The following is an 18,926-nucleotide window of genomic DNA, read 5'->3' on the forward strand; positions in this document are numbered from 1 at the left end:
ACAAGGGGCAAATACGTTCATAATGTACCAACAAAGGGGACAATTCAGCATGAGGACATAATTATGCGTATGTGCACCTAGCAGCAGATTCCCCAAATATATTAAACCAATAGTGTCATATTTGAAAGGTGAAATTGATAGTTCTACAATAACAGGAGTCTTTTATTTTCTTCACCTCTTACATTTTTATTTATGTTGAACTTTAATTTGTGTTAGTTTGCGAGCTGCCAGAATTCAGTATACCAGAACTAGAACAGATTTTGTAAAGGGGAACTTAATAAGTTACAAGTTTACAGTTCTGAGGAAGTGAAAGTGTCCAAATTAAGGCACCAACAAGAGGATATCTACTGTCAAGAAAGGCCAATGGATCAGGAACACTTCTGTGAGCTGGGTAGCCAGATGGCTGGCATCTGCTGATCCCTTATTCCTAGGCTCTTTTGCTTTCAGGCTCTTTTCCTGTGGATGTTCCTCACTTTACTTCTCCATCTCTTGGCTTCCCTTGGCTGTCTCCAGGTTCTGGCTTGCTCATCATCTCATGATGAAGTCTGCTTGGCCCCAAGAATCCCCAAACATCCATGTATCTGGTCTCCAAGTGTTGCCTTCTTTATCAGCTCTGCTCTGAAGGTTCTGCTGGCTCTGAGGATTCTGCAGTTTTTCTAGGGTCTGCCCTTTCATTTACTTCTGACTCTCTCCAAAATGTTTCCTCTTTTAAAGAATTCCAGTAAATTAATCAGGAATCACCTGTAATGGGTGGAGTAACATCCACATGTAATCAAAGGTTAATACCCATAATTGGGCATGTCACATCTCCATGGAGATTATCTCATCAAATATTCCAATCTATATTATTAAATTGAGATTAAAAGAAAAGGCTGCTTCCACAAGATTGGATCAGGATTAAAACATGGCTTTTCTTGAGTACATAATAGCACTTTCCAACAGGTACACTTGTATATAGTAAAGTATAGAAATCTTCAGTGTAAAACAATTAATTTGTGCATGTCCATGAAGACTCTTTTAAGGTTCGTACTTTCAAAGCCCCACATGTTAGTCATTCTTTTATGTTTAAGACTTCTGTGTCCTGTTGAAGGGACCTTTGCCTACCTCAAGGTCATGTGCATATTCTTTTTTTTTCTGTTAGTAGCTTTAGAGTGTTTGCTTTTATATTTAAGTTTATGGTCATTCTTTAACTCATTTTTTATACTCTTGGAGGTATATGAAATGGGAGGTTGTGATTTATTTTTGCCACATAAGTATCCAGTTATTACAGCACTGTGTTGATACAAATTTTATTCACCGTTGAATTGCCTTAGTGTATACCTTGGGAAAAAATCAATTGACCTCATAGGCATGATAAATTCTGGACTCTCTATTCTGTTTCATTGAGACCACTCTCTGTCCTTATCACTGTAATACACTGTCTTGATTACTGTATTTTGATAGGCAGCCTTTAAATCAGGTAGCATAAGGACTCCTATTTTATTCCTCTTTTTCATAATCATTTTGACTCATAAGTCCTTGCATTTCCAGATACATTTTAGAATCAGCTACAAATTTTCCATGGAAAGATTTTGCTGAGATTTTTATTGAAATTGTATTGAATCTACCAATTCATTTGGAAAGAATAGACATCTTTATAATAAGTTAAATAGCTTGCAAATTCTTTTGAATTTCTGTCATGTAAAATCCTATAACCTACCTAATTGACAGAATTATTTCTTCCCTTCCAAACTTTATACCTCTATTGCTTTTTTTGGTCTTATTTTACTTTCTAAGACTTCTAGTACAATGTAGAGTAGAATGGATGATATGATAATGGATATCCTTTGACTGATCTCAGGAGGAATGATTTCAAAATTTAACCCTGAAGATGTTTTTAGATACCCTTTATCAGATTAAGGAAACTACTTAAGAGGATTAATATTTTATCAGTTTTGTCTCCCTTTATAGAGATAATCCTATGTTTTTTTCTCTTACTCTTTTTGTGTACTAGATTTCATTGATTGATTCTCATATGTTAAGCAACCTTGCATTTCTGGAAGAAACTTTTAATATATTTCTGGTGCTATCCTCATAAAACAAGTTGGCAACTGTGTCATCTCTTTCTTTTCTGTAAGTTCATTTGTGAAGAATGGTATTATGTATCCTTTAATGGTTAGAATTGACCTGCAAAGCTATGTCTGTGTTTTGGAAATGTTTTTAATTACAGCTTTAATTTCTTTATTAAATATAGCATAATTCAGATTTTATTTTTGTGACAGTTTTGCTGAGTAACATTTTTCAAGGAACTTGTCCATTTCATACAAGTTGTCAAATTTATTGGCATAAAGTTGTTCACAAGTCCTTTTGTTTTCATTCCTGATATTAACTGATGTTATCTCCCTTCTTCTATTTCTGTCTCACTCTCTCCCTCTCTTTCATCAGTCTTGTGAGTTGTATAATAATTGTATTAATGTTTTCAAAAATATAGCTTTGTGGCATCAAAAATTTTCTCTTATTTGCATGCTTATTTTCTAGTTATCAACTTCTGCTCTTTTCTTTATTATTTCCTTCCTTACACTTTGTTGAGATTTATTTTGGTCATCTTTTTCCATATTCTTTGAGATTGAATCTTAGATTACTGATCATTGACTTTCTAGCTTTCCTCTTTCCTAAAATATGTATTTAGAGGTATAACTTTTCCCCTGAATCTTGCTTTAGCTGCATCCCATGAGTTTTGACATATCATATTTTCATAATTTATTTAACAGTTTTTGTAATGGCCATTATAATTTCATCTTTGACCTATGGGTCATTTAGAAGCATATTTCTTGATTGCCAAATGTTCTAGTTTGCTAGCTACCAGAATGCAATACACCAGAAACATAATTGCTTTTAAAAAGGGGAATTTAATAAGTTGCTAGTTTACAGTTCTCAGGCTGAGAAAATGTCCCAGTTAAAACAAGTCTATAGGAATGTCCATTCTAAAGCATCCAGGAAAAGATACCTTGGTTCAAGAAGGCTGTTGAAGTTCAGGATTTCTCTCTCAAGTGAGAAGGCAAATAGAGAACACAGTCAGGGCTTCTCACTCATCTGGAAAGGCATGTGGTGAACATGGAATCATTCACTGCTTTCTCTCCTGGCTTCCTGTTTCATGAAGCTCCCTAGGAAGCATTTTCCTTCTTCATCTCCATACATCCTTACAAGCCAGCACATTCTACTCTCTGGACCCTAAAATGACATGTTTTCACCATATACAAAATACATTAATTTTATAATATCAGAAATCCTTAAACCATTTCAGTAGCAATACAAAGGAAATAAAAAGTTAGAAACAGTACAAACTCCTATCAAAATTAGTTACAGTTGTAGTCTGTTATAAGACAAAGTTCTCCTCTGGCTCTGGACCTACAAAAACTAAAAAACAAGTTATTTGCTGCCAACATACAAAGGATGGGCATTCATAGCATACATATTCCCATTTCCATAGGGAAGAAGGACCACAGGGGTCTCCAGACCCATATAGTTTTAAAAACCTGCAGGGCAAAGTCCATTAGATTTCAAAGTCTGAGAGTCATTTATCTTCAGCCCTTTAGAAAGTATTAGTCCCACACTTTCCAAGGGCCTATGTAGAGTCCTGCCTCTTTCTGAGCACAACCTTGGAGGATATTGGGGAGACCACTTTTTTCTTGGCTCCACTCTCTCCAAGAATCAGGGATGCCCCTGGACTCTCTGTCATCTCCAGGGCACATGATCAACCCCTCCATGTGGTGGCAGCTAGGCTCTCCCCAAACCCCAAGGAAAGTGCTTCACCCTTTCCAAGGCCTGAGGTGGCATGACTCTTCCACTGCAACTAGGTGGAAGGCCCATCCTCTGCCTTTGGGGCAAACTCACCCTCTCCACAGGCTTGGGTGGGACCACTCTGCTGACCCAGGGTTTCTCTCTCAAGTAAGAAGGCACATGGAGAACATAGTCAGGGTTTCTTCCTCAGGAAAAGGCATGTGGTGAACATGGCATCATCTTTTAGCTTTCTTTCCTGGCTTCCTGTTTCATGAAGCTGCCTGGGAGGCATTTTCCTTCTTCATCTCCAAACGCTGCTGGCTGGTAGACATTCTGTTTCTCATGGGTATGTCAACCTCTGCTCTCTCAGAAATCTCTCTCTTTCTCCAAAATGTTTCCTCTTTATAGGATTCCAGTAAACTAATCAAGACCCACCCAAATGGGTGGAGACATGCCTCCACTTAATCCAGTTTAACAATGACTCTTGATTAAATCACATCTGCAGGGAGATAATCTAATTACAGTTTCAAAAATACAGTAGTAAATAGGGATTAGAAAAAATGGCTGCTTTTACAAAATGGGATTAAGATTAAAACATGGCTGTTCTAGGGTACATACATCCTTTCAAACCAGCACACTGGATATTTGAGAATCTGTTTATCTTTTTTTTGCTTTTAAAAAGGGCAATTTAATACTTTGCAAGTTAATAGATTAAGGCTGTGGAAATGTCCCAGTTGAAGCAAGGATATAGAAATGTTCAAACTATGGATCCAGTAAAATATACCTTGATTCCAGAAGGCCAATGAAGTTCAGGGTTCCCCTCTCAAGGCAAATGATTAATATGGTCATGGTTTCTCTCTTCTCTAGAAAGACACATCCTAAACACAGAGTTTCTCTATAGCCTGGAGGGGCACATGGTGAACAGTGTCACCTGCTAGTTTCCTCTCCAGTTCCCCAGAAGGCATTTTCCTTCCTCATCTCCAAAGGTCACTGACTGGTGGACTCTGCTTCATGGTTCTGCACTGTTCTGTCACCATTCTCATCTCTCTCCAAAGTCTCAATCTTTCTCCAAAATATTTCCTCTTTTATAGGGTTTCAGTAAAGTAATCAAGGCCTACCTGGAATTGGTGGAGCCATGTTTCCACCTAATCCAGTTTAACACCCACTTCTGAGTGAGTCGTATCTCCATGGTGGCATATAGTGCTGAATAGGGATTAGAAGAAACTATTACTCTCACAAGATTGTTTAGGATTAAAACATTGCTTTCTTAGGATACATAAATCTTTTCAAACCAGCACATTCCACTCTCTGGACACTAAAAAAGACATGTTTTCCCATATACAAAAATACATTCATTCCATCACAATATCAGAAAACTTGAAAGCATTTCAATAACAATCAAATTCAATACAAGGTTAAAACCAGTACAAAGTCATTAACAGGCATGATCTGTCCTAAAGCAAATTTCTCCTCTGGCTCTGGACCTGTAAAACTCAGAACAAGTTATTGCTGCCAACATACAAAGGAGGAACAGTCATAGGATACATACACCCATTTCCATAGGGAGAAATTGGAAGGAACATAGTGTTCACTGGACCGAAGTAATTTCAAAAACTTGCAAGGTGGGCGGGCCACGGTGGCTCAGCAGGCAAGAATGCATGCCTGCCATGCCAGAGGACCCGGGTTCGACTCCTGGTACCTGCCCATGTAAAAAAATAAATAAATGAATAAAAGGTTCTAACTATCCTATAAAATAAAATTCAAGCTTCCGAAAGATTTAGAAAAGAGAATTAAAAAAAAAAAAAAACTTGCAAGGCAAAATCCATTAGATTTCAAAGACTCCATAGGGAGAAATTGGAAGGAACATAGTGTTCACTGGACCGAAGTAGTTTCAAAAACTTGCAAGGCAAAATCCATTAGATTTCAAAGACTGAGGGTCATTTATCTTTGGGGCTTTAGAAATGGTAGTCCCACCCTCTCCAAGGACCTATGCAAAGGCCTGCCTCTCTCCAAACACAACCTTTGGTGTCACTGGGAAGACCACATTTTTCTTGGCTCCACCCTATCCAAGGATCAGGGCTGCAGTCTGGCTTTCTGCCATTTCCAGGGCACACACTGAACCCCTCCATTTGGTGGCAGCCAGGGTCTCCCCAGACCCCAAGGAGTGTGCTTTGCCATCTTCAAGACCTGAGTTGGCATAACTCTTCCTTAACAATGAGGTGGAAGGCCCACCCTCTGCCTTTGGGTTAAATGCACCATCTCCATGTGCTTGGTGGGTCTGCTCTCTGACATGAGACTTCTTGACTTCAGACCCCAGCCTCTTTGGCTTTTCCTCTGAAGTTATTTTTCTCTAATATGTCCCTCCTCTGTCCCTCTCAGTCCTCACTAGTAGTTGCTCTCTTTATATAGATCCCTCAACACTACCATTGGCTTTCTATAGAGTAGCCTTGGGTCATGCCCATCAGACATTAGGAGTTCCTACAAATCCTCCCTAGATAACTCCATGTCTGATCCTGGTTTTCTTTGAAATGGCTGACTAGTTCCACATTTGATTAAATCCTCACATGGGGCACTATTCTCTGGGGTCTCCCTTCCTGGAAGCCCAGAATTTTCCAGAACATCAATTTCTGGTTTCTTTGTACCCAAGAGTTCAGTTTTCAGCTTATCTCTCTCCTGGTGCATTTCACTATAAGCTGTGAGGAGAAACCAGGCTGCACTTTTCACATTTAATTTGGAGCTCTCTTATGCTAAATATCCAAATTCATGGCTTTAAAAATCTGCCTTCCTGCCACAGACACATCAACTTTGTGAGATTATCTGCTATCTTAAAACAAGGTTTCCCTTCCTTGCAGTTAGCTATAACACATGCCTTATTTCTAAGGCCTTATGAATGGTATCTTTAGGGTCCACATTTCTACCAATGCTTCTTCAAAGCATTCTAGGCCTTCTATATCAAGCTTCTCACAAATCCTCCAAAATCTTCCTCTTATCCATTTAAAAAGCCATTCCAACATGTTTGGTATTTGCAAATTGTAGCAGCACCTGACTCCTATACTACCAAAATCTTCCCTAGTTTGCTAGCTTCCAGAATACAATATACCAGAAACAGAATGGCTTTTAAAAAGAGTAATTTAATAAGTTGCCAGTTAACAGTTTTTAGGTCATGGAAATTCCAGTTAAAGCAAGGATATAGAAACATCCAATCTAAGGCATCCAGGAAAAGATACCTTGATTAGCCACTTATTTCTGTGACCTTAGAACTGCAAACTTGCAACTTAATAAATTCCCTTCTTAAAAACCATTCCATTTCTGGTTTATTGCATGCTGGCAGCCTAATAAGCTAAAGCACAAAGTGTTAATAATAGGGCAGTGTATGGAAAACTATATAGGGCATTATATGTAATTAATGTATGATTGTTCTGAAAACCTACAAGATTGTAATAAAGAAAAATCCTGTTACCAGAGGGAAATCCTGCAACATATGGCTTCACTGGTTTATTTTCCTAGGTGTTCTAAGAATACTCAATGCCTATAATTCTCAAAACCTTCCACATTTGAGGAAGAGGAAAATTTCCCAAGTCATTCTATGTGGTCAGCATCATTCTAATGTCAAAATCAAGGGAAGACATCTCATGGAAAACATTATACAATCTATTATATATTGTGAATATAAAACTAAAAAATCCTCAACAAAATATCAGCAAACAAATTCCAACTGCAGGTCAAAATTATTATATGCCATTACCAACTTTACTTGATCCCAGTAATAGTATGGTAGCTCAATATAAGACAATCAATATACCACATTAAAGTAATGAAGGAAATAAAAGACATGGTCATGTCATTTGACACAGAAAAGGAGCTTGATAAAATACAGCACCATTTTTATGCAAAAATATAATAGAAGAAACATTGGTATCCTCAACATGACAAAAGGCATATATTGCAAAACTACAGGTAACATCCCAAACAGTGAAATACTAAGATTTCCCCCAGATAAGGAGCAAGAAAAGGATGCCATATTTCACCACTGCCTTTCAATATTTACTGGGGGTTCCAATCAGAACAATTAGGAAAGAAAATGAAATAAAATGCACACAGATTTGAAGATAAATAGAACTCTTCTTATTCACAGATAATGTGATCCTAAATATAACAATACAAAAGAATCTAGAAAGAAGCTCTGTGAACTAATCAATGGGTTAAAGTTCAAAACATAAAAATCAGGGTGTTTTTATTTTTCATACATGAACAATCCAAGAAGGAAATGAATAAAACAAATACATTTACAAAAGTAACTAAAATAATAAAATATTGAGGAACAAATTTAACCAAGCCATGTACATTTATTTTAAAATAGTTTCAGATTTACAGCACAGCTGCAAAAAATAATAAAGAACACCCTTTTCACCCTACTTATCCTGATCTATTAATTAACAGTTTGCCAACTTTGCCATATTCCCTATCTATCCATCTCTCTATCAACCTATGTATCCATTTTTTCTATATATGTGTCAATTTATCATTTCATTTTGTGACCAATTGAGTGTAGATTGCATACGTCACATTTCTTGAAGAAATGTATATTTCCTATGAGTAAGGCTATTCATTTATGTAGCATTTTGTGTAGTTCTCAAGTTTAAGAAATTTTAAATTGATAGTAAAAATTGGTCTATATTTCTTTTCTATATTGTTAATAATTTCTCTTTCAGCATTTTCTCCTCCTTTGTTAGATAATATCTGAGATCACATTGCATTTCATCGTCATCATCTATTTGGTTGCTTTTTAAAATTTTTTTAATTCTGGGAATATATATATAACAAAACCTTTCCTGTGTTGATCATTCTTCATGGGGCTGCTATCTATTGTCTATATAGCATCTCTTATCATGCCAATCTGGGGTTACAAACTACCAAAGCTTTAGTTTCTCTGTGAATGTAAGACAGATTTTCTAGATATAGGCAATATGGTTGGCATGTTTAATTACAGATGCTGAAGGTTTAGAGAAAAATCATGCAGAAAGTAGTTTCCATAATCCTCTCACACAATTACCCCATTATTTAAAAAGATATTTTTTCTTTTATTATAATTAATAAAATGACATTATTATATTTATACTATTATTTCTGTTCCATAATTTCCATTGAGGCTCACCTTTTTGATAAAGACACTTCAAATGATAAGACTAGAAGGGAGCTTCCTCAACTTGATAAAGGAAATATATGAAAAACCCACAGCTAACATCATTTGGGAAAGACTGAAAACTTTCCCCCTAAGATCAAGACCATGACAAGATGTTCTATTGATTCAGTTGTCAACTTGGCCAGGTGAAGGTGCCTAGTTATATTGCTGTGGACATGAGCTGATTGCATGTGAAGCTCATTTGTTGCTGATTATATCTGCAGTCAGCAAGGAGGCATGCCTGCTTCAATGAATAATGCTTTGCACTAATTGGCTGGTGCTTAAGTGAGAGAGCTCAATGTTGCACAGCCCAAGCAGCTCAGCATACTTCATCCCAGCACTGGCAGCTCAGCCCAGGCTTTTGGAGATCCAGAGAGGAATCACCCTGGGGAAGGTTGTTGGAATCCAGAGGTCTGGAGAGAAGGCCAACAGAGGTTACCCTGAGCCTTCACACATAAGAAAGAACTTCAGATGAAAGTTAACTGCCTTCCCTCTGAAGAACTAATGAAATAAATTCCCTTTTATTAAAAGCCAATCCATCCAATAATAACCATTGTTATTCACCATTGTGTTGAAGTTCTAGCCAGAGCAATTAGACAAGAAAAATAAATATAAAGCATCCAAATTGGAAAAGAAGTAAAACTCCCACTGTTTCCATATGACATGATACTATATATCAAAAATCCTAAGAAAATATGCAACAAAGCAACTACAGCTAATAAATGAGTATGCCAGAGTGGCTGGGTTCGAGGTCAACATCCAAAAATCAGCAATGTTTCTATATACTAGTGAGGAGGAAATCAAGAAAAAAAAATTCCATTTACAATAACAACAAAAAAGTATCAAATATTTAAGAATAAATTGAACTAAGGATTCAAAAGGGCTGTACACTGAAAACTACAAGAAATTGCTAAAAGAAATTATGGAAGACCTAAATAAATGGAAGGGCATACCATGTTTATGGACTGGAAGACTAAATATAGTTAAGATGTCAATTCTACCCAAATTGATTGATGGAATCAATGCAATACCAATTAAAATCCCAAAAACTTACTTTGCAGAAATAGAAAATCCAATAATCAAAGTTGTTTGGAAGGGAAGCATGATCTGAATAGCTTAAAAAAACCTTGAGAAAGCAAAATGAAGTGGAGATCACACTTTGCCTGGATTTGAAACATATTACAAAGCTACAGTGGTCAAAATAGCCTGGTACTGGCATAAAGATAGATATACTACCAATGACATTGAATTTTGTGATCAGAAATTAATGATCTCATCTATGGACAATTGATCTTTGATAAGGTAGTCCAGGCAACCCACCTGAGGCAGAGCAGCCTCTTCAATAAATGGTGCTTGGAGAACTGGATATCCACATGAAAAGAATAAAAGAGGATCCATATTACACACCCTATACAAAAATTAAGTCAAAATTAATGAAAGACCTAAACGTTAGAGGTAAGACCATAAAACTTGTAGAAGAAAATATAGGGAAATATCTTATAAATCTTGTAAAAGGAAATGATTTCTTAGACCTTACACTCAAAGCACAAACTTTGAAAAAAGAAACAGGTAAATGGGAACTCCTCAAAATTAAACATTTTTATACAGCAAAGAACTGGGTCTGGAAAGCAAAAAGACAGCCTACATAATGGGAGACAAAATTTGCAAACCACATATCAGATAAGGGTTTACTATCCAAAATATATAAAGAGATTCTTCAACTCAACAACAAAAAGGCAAACAACCCAATTAAGCAATTGTTCTAGTTTGCTAGCTTCCAGAATGCAACACACCAGAGATGGATTGGCTTTTAATAAAAGGGAATTTATTTCATTAGTTCTTCAGAGGGAAGGCAGTTAACTTTCATCTGAAGTTCTTTCTTATGTGTGAAGGCTCAGGGTAACCTCTGTTGGCCTTCTCTCCAGACCTCTGGATTCCAACAACCTTCCCCAGGGTGATTCCTCTCTGGATCTCCAAAAGCCTGGGCTGAGCTGCCAGTGCTGGGATGAAGTATGCTGAGCTGCTTGGGCTGTGCAACATTGAGCTCTCTCACTTAAGCACCAGCCAATTAGTGCAAAGCATTATTCATTGAAGCAGGCATGCCTCCTTGCTGACTGCAGATATAATCAGCAACAAATGAGCTTCACATGCAATCAGCTCATGTCCACAGCAATATAACTAGGCACCTTCACCTGGCCAAGTTGACAACTGAATCAAACTACTACATGTCCACCCCTTGTCAACTTGGCAACTACATGCATTACCTTAAACAATATTAAGGTGAAACAAATTCTCTTCTGACCTGCGATTCTCAAAACAATTTGTCTGGTGCCAATATGCAAAGGGGGGACAGTCACAAGATACATAGGGAGAAATTGGAAGGAGAACCTGCAGAGCAAACACCATTGGATTTCAGAGTCTGAAAGTCACTTATCCTTCAGCTTTAGAAAGTTGCAGTCCAACTCTTTCCAAGGGTCTATACACTGGCACGCCTCTTTCCAAATCAATCGTGGGGGATACTGGGGAGACCACTTTTTCTTGGCTCCACCCTCTCCAAGGATCAGGGCTGCACCTGGACTCGCTGCCATCTCCAGGGCACATGCTCAACCCCTCCACGTGGTGACAGCCAGGCTTTACCAAGTTCCCAAGGAGTGTGCTATACCTTTCCCAAGGCCTGAGGCTGCACAGCTCTTCCACTGCAATGAGATGGGAGACTCACCCTCTACCCTCAGGGCAAACTCACCCTCTCCATGTATATGTGGAGGTCCACTCTACTGGATGAGGTTTCTTGGCTTCAGACCCAAGCTTCCATGGTTCTCACTCTGCAAACTCCAATTTGTCCCTTTGTATCCCCCTTTGTCCAGATTGGCAGTGGTTCTGTTTACACCAACAGTCCCTTCAAGCAGTCTAGGACTTCTCCATCATTCCCTTCACAGTTCCTCCAAAATCTTCCCCTTAGCTATCCAAAAAACCAGTCCAATATATCTGGTATTTGTAAACTGTAGCAGCACCCCACTCTTTGGTACCAAATCTGTTCTAGTTTACAAGTTGCCAGAATGCAACTCACCAGAAATGGATTGGCTTTTAATAAAAGTGAATTTATTTCATTAGTTATTCAGAGGAAAGGCTGCTAACTTTCATCTGAGGTTGTTTCTTATGTGGGAAGACTCAGGGTAATCTCTGCTGGCCTTCTTTCTGAGTTCCAACAATCTTACCCAGGGTGATTCCTTTCTGCATCTCCAAAGGCCTAGGCTGAGCTGTAAGTGCTGACATGAGATGTGCTGAGTTGCTTGGGCTGTGCTGCATTGAGCTCGCTTATTTAAGTACCAGCTAATTAAGTCAAGCAGCAGGCATACCTGCTAACTGACTACAAATGTAATCAGCAATAGATGAGCTTCACATGCCATTGGCTCATGTCCACAGAAATATAACTAGGCACCTTCACCTGGCCAAGTTGACAACTGAATCTAAGTACCACACCAATGTACAAAAGACATGATCAGATACTTCTCAGAAGAGGGAAAACAAATCACCAAAAGGCACATAAAAACACACTAAACATTAAAACATGGGTAAATGCAAAGTAAACCCACATTGAGATATCATCTGACATCTACTATAATGGCCATTATCAGAAAAAAAAAAGAAAATGACAAGTGATGGAGAGGAGAAAAAGGCACACTTCCACTCTTGGTGGGAACATAAAATAGTACAGCCACTGTGGAAGGCAGTTTGGAATTTCCTGAGGAAGTTAGTATAGAATTGGCATATGATCCAGCAATCCAGAGGACCTAAGAACAAGGACACAAATGGAAATTTGCTCACCAATGTCTATAGCACCTTTATTTACAATTGCTAAGAGTTGGAAATATCCCAAATATCCAATAGACAAGTGGCTAAACAAGTGGTGGTATATACATACCATGGAGGATTATGCAGTTGTAAGACAATAAATTCATGAAACATGTAACAATGTGGATGAACCTTGAGGACGTTATGCTGAGTGAAATTAGTCTAGAACAAAAGGGTAAATACTGTATGGTCTCAGTAATATGAACTAAGGTTAATGAATGAACTTTGGGAATTGAAGTTAAAAACTCTAATTGTCAGGAGATTGAAATAGGGTACAGATTGGGATCTTGTTGCTGAAAGAATACAGATTGTGCAACAGAATGATTGTAAAAATTCAGAAATGAATAGGTAGCAGAATACTACCTGATCATAGCACTATAATATAAGTAGTGAAAGAAGTTGAATGTGAGTCTGAGAGTTGGAGAAGGGCTGGGGGCACATATGAAACCAGAAAAAAAGACAGAATATAATGAAAATTTAACAGAGATTGAAGAATCACCCTCACATTTGGGCATGTCACATCTCCATGGAAACATCTAATTAAAAAGTTCTGCCCTTAATAACAGAAGATTGGATTAAACTTGAAATAACATGGCTTTTCTAGGTTACCTAACTGTTTCAAACCAGACATTAGATAAGAAATAAAACAGAGGCTGTTAATTAGGGCAGTGATCATATGATTGTGATGGAGAGAAGATATACTTTTGTATTAACATTGTTTTGTTTCAATCAACATTTAACAAATTTTAAATCTTCTTTTCTTCATAGTGATCATCTCTACTCCCCAGTTACTCACAAATATTATTGAAAATAATATACCTATAGAACAGGAGAAAGCATCCCAGTATGAGAATCTACACAATACTCTTATTGGGAAGTACAGAGGATATGAATACTGAGTCTATGAAATGCTAAATAGACCATGAGTGATCAGTGCCATTTATTACAGAAATCAGAATTCAGAAATATGGAAAGAGGCTTGAAGTGGGTAGGAAAATAATTGGAATATATTTTCTGTCTTCTCTTTGTCATAGACAAGGTAGTGATTGTGGTCAACCATGGGCTGGTTTTATTATAGAGGAAAGCTAAATGGTATTATAATATTCTTTAGCAACTGACATGATTATTCACATGCTTATTTTATATTTCTTCAAGGTAGAGGATGAAGACATTTCTGGTACACTGACATAAGAATATGCAAACTAACTCAGGCATGCATGCATTTACCAAGTAGATAACCACAAAATATATTTGATAAAAACAAGGTAAAAATTGGCTGACAAATACTCAATAATTATAGATCAGGTACAACATTTGGAAAAGTTATGAAAATGCAAAATACGTTTTGTCAGCTTGTTGTTTCACACAATAAAAAAATAAGGCATTATCTTCCACCATACTTCTTTATTTACTCTATTGTATGATATTTTCACCTTCACTGCAAACTTTTCTCTGCTAAAATTGTATCTGAATGATTCATTTTAATAAGGAATAATGAATGAAGGAGTAGCTTCTTATTTCATTCAAGTATATTCATATTGCATAGGTAAAATTGTATCTTATTTTGTCATGGGCAGGTTCCAGGAAGTGAACCTGGGTCTCCAGCATGGCAGGTGAGAATTCTGCCACTGAACCACTATTGCACTGCACTAAAATTGTATCTTAAATGCAGAGAATAAGTTCTTAAAGTTTTTAAATTCTGGTGCTAAATGTTCAGATTATATTAGCTATCCTCCTATATAGATTCCTACATGCTGCTTACTTCTACTGCTTCTTAATGTAAAATGCTAATTTATTACAGATCAATGTGTTTTAGTATTAGTATTTAAAAATCATATTTCAATTTATTTGAATAAACAAAGTAAGATAACATGGATATAAATGATCATATTGTCCTACTTATGTCAGAACCAGAAGTGAAATCAAAATAATGTAATTTATCTTTCAATTGCAATATTCTAAATTATTTTTATACTTTTGACTTATAAGGAATCATTCAAGGAAGGCTTACCACCCTAGCCCATACCTTTATTATATTTTATCCTGCTTATGTGTAATAGTAACTATTCTTTCTCATACAATAGAGCAAGGTTAACTCATTAAAGTGAGATGTGGAAGAATCACCCTTTCCCATCATTCATGTGTGAGAGAGAAGAATTAAGAGATCTGAGGGGAATGATCAGAGATTAGGGTTTGGAGTTCGAAATGTGTGTCAGTAAGTGTGTGTGTGTGTAAAATTTTAACCCAGCAAAGACTTAAAAAACAATTTTTCCCTACCTGATATCTCACAAAATCTAAAATATGTGCAACAGCTACCAAGTGCTGTTGGAAGAAGAAATCACTAGATGTCCTTTTTCTTTTGGCAAAAGGAAGATCAAGAATTTTCTTTTCCTCATACATTTTTGTGATTGTTCTTGTTCTGTGAATAGTAATGATTCCATTTGAGGCATATTCATAAAGTTCAGACCTTAGAAAGTAATCCTGAAAGGAGAACTGAGGAAAGATAAGTAAGTCATGGAAGGAAGGAGCTGAGACTGTCAGTGTTGATCAGTGAAACTTGTGGCAACATAAGAGGTAGCAAGAGGTGGTAAGATAAGAAAGTAAGACAGGGGACTTCAATCATCTAAATTAACCCCATCTCCCTTTTACCTTTCACAAGTATAGAGAAGAAGATAACCAGTGATACAAATTTAGTATATTAGAGTTCCTCTCCTGAAGCCAATGTCACAGCCCAAAACCCATGAGTGAGGCTAAAATAAATATTTCTTCTACAATATTCCCTGAAGAAAACACAACATGAAAAGTGAGAGGTACATAGGATACAGATTCTCTCAAGTCTTTGGGGATCTGTTTCTCCAGGTGACTAATTAATATGGAGTTATACAGTGTCCAAAATGACATTTACTTATGAAAATGTTAGAAAAAGGCACTTCTTAATTGGACATTTGCTCTATCTCCAGTCAGACAATCTCAGAGACCAATTCTCCTGCCAATTTCCAAGCCCCTCAAGTATATTTGTTCCATATTCAATGACTGGATGGAGAAAGGGGGAAAAAGCAGTGTCTTTGCTATGAGAAGTCAGCTATACAGTTGTGTGAAAGAAACTGGTTTCTATTTCATAAAGAAATGTTTTCATTAATAACCATAAACTTTTTTCCATTTCATTAAACATTAAACTTAGCAGTGGTGATTGAACAGGGCTTATTTATGAGGATGTACCAAATTATTTGGATCAATTCAGAATTATTTATCATTACTTTTATTCATGATTTAACTGTAGGTAAATTTAAAAACTGTACTTATTAATAGTTTTATAATTAGATATGTACACACTTTATTCTATATTTACTTCTGGACTATATTTGTTATGAGACATAGATATATCATTGCTATACCTAAAGGAGTTGAAAAATCGTCCATCTATTTCTCATTCTGTGCAAGAGACTTCTCTCATATTTTCCATTTTAGTGATAATATGTATTCTATAACTTTCTGTGTATAACTACACATTATCCTCCTTTTAACAAACTTAAAAGCTTAAGTAATTTGAAGTAAATATTTAACCTTAAATACTCATCCATGTTTCCTCCACATTCCCCACCAAGATATATATTTTGTGGTGAATTCTTTACAGTTTTAAACTTTTCTGGTATATTTAAGTTAAATTGATGTGTCACAGATCTAATATCACCTTATTGTTAGTGAATTATTATTTACCATACTAAATAATTTATTATTTCCTTGCTGATTTGCAATGCCAGATTTATAACATTTGTTCACTTCAGATTGTATATTTGTAACTCAAAGTTTGTTTCTTACAGTGATATATATCCTGGAGATATATCTTGTAATAGCATTAATTAATACATTATCTAATATATATTTATGATTTTCTTTTTATTGTTTGAATTACATAAGACTATGGTTTTACAAAACTTATGTAGGCCCATTTTTTATAATTGTTATCCAACTACTGTTTTAAAATTGTATCTGACAGTGGTGATAGTTAGGTTTAGTTTCAACTTCACAGGCTATATTAAAAGGTTACTAATTCAAACCATAATAGAGGTATTGCTTGATGAAATTTTGTAAATAACTTTAGCATCTACATTAGGTAATTCCTGGAAATGACCCTCAATAATGTGGGTGCCTACCATCCACTCATTCAAAGTCTTAGGAGCAATTTGGAACATTCCCAGAGAAGAAATTCTGCCTCAAGTTCACAGCATCAAATCTTACCTGCCAACATTTTTTTTATTAATTAAAAAAAATTAACAAAACATTTAGAAATCATTCCATTCTACATGTACAATCAGTAATTCTTAATATCATCACATAGTTGCATATTCATCATTTCTTAGTACATTTGCATCGATTTAGAAAAATAAATAAAAAGACAACAGAATAAGAATTAAAACGATAATAGAGAGGAAAAAAAACTATACCTCACATGCAGCTTCATTCAATGTTTTAACATAATTGCGTTACAATTAGGTAGTATTGTGTTGTCCATTTCTGAGTTTTTATATCCCTGTATCCCTTCAGCTCCAATTACCCCTTTTCTTTTTTTTTTTTTAATTAACGGAAAAAAGAAATTAACCCAACATTTAGAAATCATACCATTCTACATATGCAATCAGGAATTCTTAACATCATTACATAGATGCATGATCATCGTTTCTTAGTACATTTGCATCGGTTTAGAAGAACTAGCAACACAACCGAAAAAGATATAGAATGTTAATATAGAGAAAAAAATAAAAGTAATAATAGTAAAAACAAAACAAAACAAAACAAAACAAAAACCTATAACTCAGATGCAGCTTCATTCAGTGTTTTAACATGATTACTTTACAATTAGGTATTATTGTGCTGTCCATTTTTGAGTTTTTGTATCTAGTCCTGTTGCACAGTCTGTATCCCTTCAACTCCAATTGCCCATTACTTACCCTGTTTCTACCTCCTGCTGGACTCTGTTAACAATGACAAATTCCAAATTTAATCTCGAATGTCCGTTCACATCAGTGGGACCATACAGTATTTGTCCTTTAGTTTTTGGCTAGACTCACTCAGCATAATGTTCTCTAGGTCCATCCATGTTATTACACGCTTCATAAGTTTATCCTGTCTTAAAGCTGCATAATATTCCATTGTATGTATAAACCACAGTTTGTTTAGCCACTCTTCTGTTGATGGAGATTTTGGCTGTTTCCATCTCTTTGCAATTGCAAATAACGCTGCTATAAACATTGGTGTGCAAATGTCCATTTGTGTCTTTGCCCTTAAGTCCTTTGAGTAGATTCCCAGCAATGGTATTGCTGGGTCGTATGGCAATTCTATATTCAGCTTTTTGAGGAACCGCCAAACTGCCTTCCACAGTGGTTGCACCATTTGACATTCCCACCAACAGTGGAAAAGTGTGCCTCTTTCACCGCATCCTCTCCAGCACTTGTCATTTTCTGTTTTGTTGATAATGGCCATTCTGGTGGGTGTGAGATGATATCTCATTGTGGTTTTAATTTGCATTTCTCTAATGGCCAGGGACATTGAGCATCTCTTCATGTGCCTTTGGCCATTTGTATTTCCTCTTCTGAGAGGTGTCTGTTCAAGTTTTTTTCCCATTTTGTAATTGGGTTGGCTGTCTTTTTGTTGTTGAGTTGAACAATCTCTTTATAAATTCTGGATACTAGACCTTTATCTGATATGTCGTTTCCAAATATTGATTCCCATTGTGTAGGCTGTCTTTCTACTTTCTTGATGAAGCTCTTTGATGCACAAAAGTGTTTAATTTTGAGGAGTTCCCATTTATTTATTTCCTTCTTCAGTGTTCTTGCTTTAGGTTTAAGGTCCATAAAACTGCCTCCAGTTGTAAGATTCATAAGATATCTCCCAACATTTTCCTCTGTTTTATGGTCTTAGACCTAAAGTTTAGATCTTTGATCCATTTTGAGTTTTGTATAGGGTGTGAGACATTGGTCTTCTTTCATTCTTTTGCATATGGATATCCAGTTCTCTAGGCACCATTTATTGAAGAGACTGCTCTGTCCCAGGTGAGTTGGCTTGACTGCCTTATCAAAGATCAAATGTCCATAGATGAGAGGGTCTATATCTGAGCACTCTATTCGATTCCATT

This window comes from Tamandua tetradactyla, chromosome 3 (assembly GCF_023851605.1).
Source record: "Tamandua tetradactyla isolate mTamTet1 chromosome 3, mTamTet1.pri, whole genome shotgun sequence".
Classification (NCBI taxonomy): domain Eukaryota; kingdom Metazoa; phylum Chordata; class Mammalia; order Pilosa; family Myrmecophagidae; genus Tamandua; species Tamandua tetradactyla.